The sequence below is a fragment of the Aethalodelphis obliquidens genome, unplaced genomic scaffold (assembly GCF_003676395.1).
Source record: "Aethalodelphis obliquidens isolate GAN/ISIS:26980383/991018 unplaced genomic scaffold, ASM367639v1 scaffold97, whole genome shotgun sequence".
Taxonomy (NCBI): Eukaryota; Metazoa; Chordata; class Mammalia; order Artiodactyla; family Delphinidae; genus Aethalodelphis; species Aethalodelphis obliquidens.
The window spans coordinates 159656-168269 of NW_020838041.1; positions in this window are offsets into that span (position 1 = coordinate 159656).

The window sequence follows — 8614 nt, forward strand, 5'->3', positions numbered from 1 at the left end:
GATTAGCTGTGTCCACCAGAAGGAGTTTTGTGGATTATCTGGGAAATTGTGTACTGTAACTAATTTAAGATTGGAGTTTGTTATTTAAACTTTCCCATTGCCTTATTAGAGGTTGGATTCCGGTAGCTGGATGATTCTTTGTTTGCCAAGCAAAGTGACGGATGTGGGAATATCCATTTTGGAGATAGAAGCTGATGCTGGATTTAGTTATTCTTTTTTTCCCCCCAGGGGTTATATAAGGGAGTGTGCAGGGAAAGAGAGAAAGGAAGACAATGTAAGAAAGAAAACTTCACGAGGAAAGAGACTAGGTGGCTGGTTTCCATGTTTTTGAGGTTGGCGAAGCATGACTGCTTGAAAGAATGGCTGGAGAGACCTTGGGGGAGAGACAGGAGCAAAAGAAAATTTTCAAGTGAAATGCTACACGCTAGGGCATGAACAATCCCTTTGACCCCATCAATGTTCAGGAAAAGTATAAAACCCGTAATATGCTTGGAGAAAAGAGCTTGGAGAGATGAGCTCTCTTGAGAAAGCCTATGATGGCATGAGATTGACTCCAGGTCATCACGACTCAGAATAGAGTGCACTTGCCTGCATGAACAGCTGTACATCCTGCACAATGATGAGTGTAGAGTAGCTCCTAGGATATTTCACACACCCACCAATCGTCCCAGATCTCCAGGCCCTCTATACTGTTTTGTGTTGTTATTGGATGGGAGGAGAAGGAGGCAATGGTGGGGGCTGGATGATATAAGCAGATTGAGATGGAGAGAGCTGGACAAAATCTGAGAGTCAAGATTCTGGTGGGGAGAATGGGTGTCAGTAGTGGCAGGTAGATGTAGAGAAATGTAGAACTCAACAGGATTTCAGGTATGTTATTTTGCTTTAACCTCGGTTTCTGCATAGGATGACAACTGTGAGAATGAAAGAGGGAGCTCTCAGTAGTCTACCAGGAAAACAGGTATAAACTGAGTCTGTGTGTCTGGCAGGACTAGCCAGGATATGTGCTCAGTCTCCTTCTGCAGGACTGTTAACATCTGGGTCTCCCCTTTGTCCTCAGAGGACTGTTTCTTCTCAGTGTCCGCAGTCTTTTTTTCCCTTGAATTCTCCTTAAGTTTCTTTTTTTTTTTTTAAGAACACTATCATGTTTTCTTTTCATATCCATTGAGTTCTCAGGTCAGTTCTACCTCTTTATTGTCTCTCTTTCTATCCTCTTGTCCCTTTTCCTGCTATAGATAAGGACCTACTTATCACCCACTTGGATTCCAACAATAGCCTCCTAACAGATGCCTTGGTGTCCAGTCCGGTCCCCCTTTCTAATCCACTGGAGGCACTCTGATCAATATATGTGCAGTTCTCATTATTTCACTTTACTGCTTACAGCTGCTCAATGGCTCCTGATCTATTTCAGGTAAAGAACAAACTTCTTAGCATGGCCTCGAAGGCCCTTCCTAAGCCACCCTTCTAGCTTCTCCAACAGCAATTTAAGCCTTCTCCTAAATGCAATCCTCTAGCTTTCTACATCTCCTTGTCTTTGTGGGTACTCTTTGTCTAGCAGAAAAATAGATTCTAAGAAATATTCTAAGTTCTAATTCTGTGAAATTCCTGTTGAAGTGTTCATGAGGATCTATTATCATATCATAATAAGAACAATTGATTACTATGAACTTTAAATTTATTAATTAATCATTAACCAATCCAGGGCCAAACACTGAGTTAGGCCTTAGGAGATGAAGATTAGTAAGACATAGCATTTGACCTGGAGGAATCACAGTTAGGGGATGGGGAGAGACCAATAGACTATGTCCTACAACATGGGAAGTGTTATGATAGAGCTATAAAATCACCAATGTGGTAATGGCCACCTTTCCTAGGGGAGTTGAGTAAGACTTCACAAATGAAACAAACCTTTAACCCTAGTGAAACCGAGCTGGACCCTGTGGAGCTCCTGGGCATGGAAGCCTTTCTGTACCCCATTTTCTTGTTTGTAGGGAACGGACGCCAGATCCCTGAGTTCCAAAGGGCATATTCGAAGAGTTGCTAATCAGGGAAGGGAGGGGATGCAAAGACAAGGGAGTAGCAGCCAAGAAACCACCTGAGGCTACATTAAAGGAACCAGAGAAGACCATCAAGAAGATTACCTGAGACCAGATTAAAGGAATGCAGGCCCTGCATACACCCTAATCTTATCAGCAGCCCCACCCTTGAATTATTGCTATAAAACTCCTCATCAAGTCCTCCCAGTTGGGACACATAGTTTTTCAGGGCAGGAGCCCACTGAGTCCCCCTTCACCTGGCAAAGCAATAAAGCTATTCTTTCCTACTTCACCCAAAACTCTGTCTCTTAGATTCTATTCGGCACGGGTGCACAGAGGCCAAGTTTTCGGCATCACTGCCTTGAAAAACCAGTAGAATTTGCCAGATAGAGAAAGAAACTCTAGGCAAAGAGAATGGCAAGTTATTATAATAACTGGCCTTAATACTTTTCATTTGCTAATATTGCTGCTAAGACTGTTGTTTTGACTGTCTCACCATTAGCAAGGCCTTAACTTGAATGAAAGAGAGAGGTGTAGGTTACTATGGATGCAATTACTCATTTCACAGCTGGGGCAGTGAGTGGTATTGTGTTGGTGTATATATATTTCCTGAGGGTTTCTCTTTCCCTTCTGTGTGATCACAGATGATTTTGAAACTTCTTTCACGAATGGTGGGCTATCCAATGTTCAATCAGCAGAATCACAGCTCTTTCAAACTTTGCTGACTCTGATAGGGTCAGTGTGGGAAACTTCTTGCCTCTTGTGTAGACTGAATGTACATCACATTCGGTGCTGGTGGTTTTATTTGGGGTGTTTGGGCATATTTACACTTTTGCTTAGGAAAGCATCTTTCTGAACTGTGACTACAAACTGTGAATTCACTAGGAAACAGGTCTTTAGAATATTGGCAAGGTTCTCATATTCACTGTAAGCTCTAGTTAAATATCTCTGGGGTTGGTCTGTGGAACACATATGTTCTTATTAATTGATTACACATTAATAAAAATGATAACAAGTTAACACTTGTGGATGCTTTTTCAGTGGAAGTGCTAGCATGATAAAACAGGCTCCATTAAACTTCTGTTCTACTGGATTCTACAGTCACCGAAGATAAACAGCTTACTCTAAAAATGAGATAATTTCATAATAGTCTATTTAAGCTGGCTGTAGAAGTAAATTACAATGGTTTTCTGCCATTCCCCACCTCACCACCCCATACCACAATCATTCTGTCCTTAAATCAGTTGATTTGGCTTAGTTCTTTTTCTACTATAATAATAATAATAATGATAATTATTATTATAAACTCTTATATATCACACATAATGTGCCAGGTAACATGCTGAGCATTTTCTGGTATCTAGTTATTTAATATTTACAAGAACTCTCTGTGGTAACACCATTACTCTTTTGTTCGAGGAATGAGGGAGCTAAAACACAGAGAGGTTAGTAACATGCTCAAGGTCACAGAGTCAGTAACTGATGGTGTTGGGATATGAGTCCACACAGTCTAGCTGCAGGCATGCTGCCCTTTAATACTGTGCTACACAATCTCTCTAGCCACAGTCATAGTCAATATGCTTCTCTTCACAGTGTCATAGCAGGAGTTTAATTGACTTGAGGACATAGGGAACCCCATGCCATCCAAGTACCCCCTCTTACACTGGAAGTGAGCACTTGGGTGACTGGAGGTGGGAGGAGTAAGAACATGGACTTGCCAATTACCGTAATGGCCCTGGATATATTCCCCATCTCCAATGTGTGATTTAATGGCATTCAGTAACCTTGGTTGAATAAATGAATGAGGGGATGAATGATTACTATTACACAGAATGTAAGATCTCCATTATGTCATTGGCAAGAACCTCCTTCAGGCACTCTGTGAAGTGAGTGAAGAAATTCCCTACACCAGTAACTCCCTGCAATGCCAGGATCCCACCGTCCTGGGAGGATGGAGATGGGAGAATGGGAAACAGGACAACCAGCTAGAAACAGCAGCAATTGCGTTCCCTCTCGCTGATAAAATAGAGACATAACATTTTCCATGACCTCTAGATTCCTGCCTTTAGGGAATTCCCAGGCTGTCCAGTGGTTAGGACTCGTCACTTTCACTGCCATGCCTCGGGTTCAATCCCTGGTGGGGGAACTAAGATCTCACAAGCCACATGGCGTGGCCAAAAAAAAAAAAAAAAAAGAATATATTCTTATCTTTATTTTTAGTGCTTTTCTTTCAGTGATCTTGTTTTCTTTAGGTCTAGGGCTACAATAACCATTTTGAGAAGAATTTTCCCAGTGCAACTTTTGAGCTGAAGGAAGCAGGACAAGAGAGCTGATCTCAGGTCTTTGTTGATGAATCTAGAGGTGGAACGAGACCATCTGCCCACTCCTGAATCCCGCTATCACCAGAGAAAAGCACATGACTGACGTCATCTCATTTTAAAAGGATGGCAACGTACTATATCTCATTTTGACACTCAACGCTGTTGGCAATCCTATTACACTTGCCTAGCATAGCCATCTTTATACTTTCTAAAATGATCATTTCCCCCCTTGTTTTGTCTTGCTAAGTCTCCTAAAATTTCTCATTCAGCCAATCATTTTCCTCCTATTTATTAAAACAAACAAGAGCAGCGACAGTAAATCAGACAGGAACTTTCTCATCTTCCTAGCACTAAATCTACCCATCCATTTGTATGTCAGTCCCACTGCCATATTCCTGTTCATTCAAGAGTCCCTACTTTTATCTAAGACCAACTCTTCTGCTTTAATCAGGATCCTATGCTTCTTGCCCTCTCAGGGACTTGGCTTCTGCAATAGTTTTCTTCTATTCTGCATCACAATCTTTTCCTCTTCAGTGGAATTTCAGTCAGGGTATGAATATGCTCTAACGTGTCCTGTCCCAAACAAAGAACACATGTTTGATACACACTGAAACCAAGCAGGACCCTGTGGGGCTCCTGGGCATGGAAGCCTGTCTGTGTCCCCTGTTTCTTGTTTGTAGGAAATAGGCTTCAACCTCCATGACCTGCCCCAAATTCCAAAGGGCAGGTTCAAACAGTTGCTAATCAGGGAAGGGAGGGGATGCAGAGACAGGTGTAGCAGCCAAAAAACATTAGTGCAGCCTTGGGGCAGGGTCCTGGTTCCACCTCAAGGGATATGCATAACAATATCTTTGAGCTCTTCTGCAAAACTAAAACCCCCAACAAATGGAAGATATTAACTACTTGATGAAGCATTCTTTATTCCAGAGAGAAGGTCACTGTTTGATAACCTTGAGAACCACAGAAGCTCACCTAGAGACCAGCTGAGGCCAGATTAAAGGAGCGCAGGCCCCTCTCACACCCTGATCCTTATCAGCAACCCTGCCCTTGAACCATTGCTATAAAATTCCTCACCAAATCCTCCCGGGGTTGGGACATACAGTTTTGAGGGCATTATCCCACTGTGTCCCCCTTTGCCTGACAAAGAAATAAAGCTATTCTTTCCTGCTTTACCCAAAACTGTCTCCGAGATTTGATTAGGCACCAGTGCATAGATGTGAGTTTCCCTCAAGCTGCATTTCCATGTCTCTGGTGGTGTTTGCAGTCTTAGGGTTATCTGGAGCTGGTATCTCTCCCTTCCTCACCACACATTCTCCCCTTAAATTCCTCCTCCTCATGCCTGAATCTAACAGTCCCACCTCTGTATTATTCCACTGGAACTCCCAGCAGCATTCAAGACAGGTGATTACCCTCTCCTTTTTAAAAGCAATACCGAACAGGTCTATCTGTTAGCTAGTGCTTCCCAAAGCATCACACCAAAACTCAGTGGCTTAAAATAACAATTTACTGTTGCTCGTGAGTCTATGGGTCTTCTGGGCAGTTTATATGGTCTCTTCTTTTCTCACTCAAGTGTGATGGTCAAGTGCAGGTAATGTGGTTCTGCTGATCTAGGCTAGGTTCTTACATGCTGTGGGTTGGCTGGTTCTAGGATGGCCTCAGCTGCAAATTTCAACATTGGCAGCTTTGCATACTCTGGCTGTTAGACCTTCGAGGTCTCCTAGGAGTTTCGACTCGCCCAGGAAACAAGAGTCGGAAGCCGATGCAAAACGCAAGAGGTTTATTGAAGGCCGGTGCACCGGGGTTCCTTGGTTCTCACGCAGGAGGTCGAAGAAGGAACCCTTTTGGGCGCGAATATGTCAGTTTTATAGGTTCCCACTTCCCCGTATGTAAATTATAGATTTGGCTGTGTTCTCCTGCTGATTGGTCCCGGCTTAGGCTCGGACCAGAGAGGGAACTTGTCCCTAGCTGCCTGATTGGTCTTTGACAGACACCTTTTTTACATTTTGTTATCTCCCTCCTTCTCGGAAGGGGGCCGGACATCCTGGAAATTCACCCATTGTCTAAGAAGCCCCTATTGTCTGGAGAGTTGTTAATCATTAGCTGGAACAATGTCCCTCGAGTCCCACATGGCCAGCTCTATTCTAGCTCAGTCCGTCTGTAAGGTAATAAGCCTGATTTACTGGTGGCAATTTTTGATTCTGTGTGTGTCTGTGTGCTAATATAGAGGAAAAGAACCTGAAATATTTTTATCCCTCTACATTTCTGTGAATGGCATGGTTTTGTTTTCAGATACAACGGAAATGAGTAAGAACTTAATGGAGTCATTTTTCATGTTGCAAAGGAGCAAAACAAAAATAAAGGAGGATTCAAAGCATCCTTAGGTTATTCCATTTCTGTGTGAAGACCTGTGGGAACAGAAAAAGCATTTTAGGATAAGGGCATGTGCAAAAAGGTCAACTTTTTTTGTGACTGAGAAAGCTATCAGAGATAATCGGGTTATCTCTGAAATATGTAAAACCTTCTTCATATGTAAATAAAATAAACCCTGGTGGCTCTACCTTCTGTGAGAGTGTAAGAGTTCTTCAACAATGACTCATTCAGTTAGGCAAAGACATGAAACCATATTTGAATGTAAAACTATGTGAGCTACAGAGAATCCAGGAAGCTGGGTATCAGTACACACTACTGCCAATATAGCATGTAGGGTAGATATGGGGTCAAGGAAAAGTTAACAAATACTACAGAGGTAGATGAGAAAATGCCAAGTAGTGGGTACTGCTCTTTGAAATTGGTTTGATTTGATTGGTGGAATTAAACGTTGAAGTCCTATAGGGATCATTTAGTTCAATACCATTTTGTCTATTAAGCCATTAGAAAAGAATCTGAAGCCCAACAGGACATAGAGAGGACATAGACAGGACATAGAGAGCTTGGGGCACAGCCAGGACCAGACTCACCCAATCTTCATCCTTGTCTTCTGGCTGTGGGCGCTGCTTTACTGCTGAGAAAACTCTTGTACTGATTTTAGTGTATTTCCGTCGTGCTTAAGGCTTAAAAAATTATCCTATCTCGTCTGCAGGAATTTATTAACTTGGGTGTTCTGGACACTATATGAGCTTTTTACATCCAGGATATTTTTCATGAGATTAGATATTCAAGGCAAATCACAAGTCTGTGTTTTTCAAAGTGATCTTTTCACATGAATGACTTTTCAAATACCCTGTTTTACTCATTGTTTTACATGTCTTGATCTGTAGGATAGAGTAATTGAATTCTCCAAATCTGTGTTGAGCTGGAACTCCTCCATGGCTACCCTCATTTTATGGAGGTAACTTTATTTGATGCCTTCACCTCCTCCTCCAATCTTCTCCTCCCCCTGAAAAAATGAGGGGCAGTGTCCTAGGAAAAGTTGATACCTTTCCTAATTAATTGGGGAATCAGTTGTCTTTCCGGTAAATGGAGAAATCTACCACATGAAACCAGTAAGCTAAACTGTTTGGTTTTCTTGGCCCCCAAAGTTGGGAAAACAAATGGAATTCAAATTTTCTTCTATTAACCTAATGTGAATGTACGATTGAATATTTCTGAGATCTAAAACTATGGTAAAATTTTAACTTTGTCTGTTAAAAGGAAACAGTGATGCTAGTAATCTAAAACAATGATCAGTTAGAATCATTACAGTTTGTATTTGGAATCGAGTGTACAAATAATTTGGTAACAATGAACATTTCCTAATTAAATTTTGTTTGCAGTGGAATTAAAATTTGTCTGTATATATTCTTGGAAGATCAGAGTACCTAGGATTCTTAATGATATAAATGTAGAAACGTTTCAGAGAGGCAGCAGGGTCAGTACTGAAGCCTGGGGACATTGGAGTCCTATTTCCAGATTGAAGCCCCAAATTGTCAGAGTTTCTCAAGCAACTCTAGGCAAGTTTCCTAATCTCTGTTTCCCATTTTGTAAAATGGGGATGCTAATACTACCCACCACAATGGGATCAAGATAATCTATACATTGCACTTGAAGTACCTGGTACTTAACAAGAAATTAGCTGTGACTCTCTAGGCAATTGGGTTAATGGCACACTGTTTTAGTCCGTTCGAGTTGGTGGGGGGGCTCCTGTAACAAAGTAGCACAGACTGGGTGGCTCATAAATAACAGAAACTTGTTTTTCATAGTCCTAGAGGCTAGAAGTCTGAGATGAAGGTGCCAATGTGGTCAGGTTTTGATGCAGGCCCTCTTCCAAGCACGGGCAGAGGG